Source organism: Haliotis rubra, unplaced genomic scaffold (genome assembly GCF_003918875.1).
Source record: "Haliotis rubra isolate DU_JTF1 unplaced genomic scaffold, ASM391887v1 Scf650, whole genome shotgun sequence".
In the NCBI taxonomy this organism is placed as follows: Eukaryota; Metazoa; Mollusca; class Gastropoda; order Lepetellida; family Haliotidae; genus Haliotis; species Haliotis rubra.
In genome coordinates this window covers 487,198-488,179 of record NW_025767358.1, presented here as the reverse complement: position 1 = coordinate 488,179, position 982 = coordinate 487,198, and positions in this window count along the sequence as shown.

Here is a 982-nt window from a genome sequence, read left to right as displayed (position 1 = left end):
TCCGCCTTCTCACAGTAGTCAAACAGATAAGCAATTACATCCGAGCTTGCCGTTGTCAACAAAGATAGCGGCCGCAGCCGCGAAGGTTTGCTCGCTGTGCGACTCAGATTTAGGGAAAAAATCAAACAGAAAAATTGACAGGTCTGAAACCTTCGAAAATATATGCAAGAACTCATACTACCACTTACAGAATACCTCTGCTACAATTGTGTTCCCAAGTTTAATCGGTTAGATAAAAGAAGCGAAAGTTATGATAGAAGCGTTGTGATTGGTATGCTCAACTTATCAGGTAGACACCTGATTGGACAAAAAGCCAACAAAGGGTGGTAATAAAATAATCGGGCCGAGCCGAAGATGCATCCAGGGTACTATCACTCACTCATCACTGTTTGGCCGAGTCAGGGCTGCAGGAGGCCATATTTTCTTTTGAAGTTTTTGGACAGCTTCTTTTTGCTGTGTTCTTACAAGGTCAATAGTAAGATTATCCGGACGACAACTGCAATTACATGGAATATGGAAGTACGTTGTGCCGCCAGTTTGGCTTTAATAAACTTGGAGCAACATTGTGGGTAGCTTAGAATGTATATACGTAAGCTGGCAGTTAGATAAATCGTGAATGACAGAAAGTCTGTGGTCGAACCTTAGTCCCGGTACAGTATGGCCGTATGGCAGCAAGATTCCTGTGGACGAAGATCAAACGAGATTGGCCATTTGGGGAAAATGAAACCAAAACCATTACGCTGCCCCCTGAAATTTGGTCAACCCTAGGAACACATTTCAGAAGCACTACACTATGAGTATATTGCTAAGAGACAACTGTCAATTGTATTTGGCTTTGTCCGAAGTAGTTGGTACTTAATAATGTATAGCATAAATTCAAATTATAGCTAGGAAATGTTGATTTAGACTATGGAACAATTTACTATTTTCTAATAAAGTTATTCCTTGTCTACATTAAAACATGAAACAAATAAAACTGAGC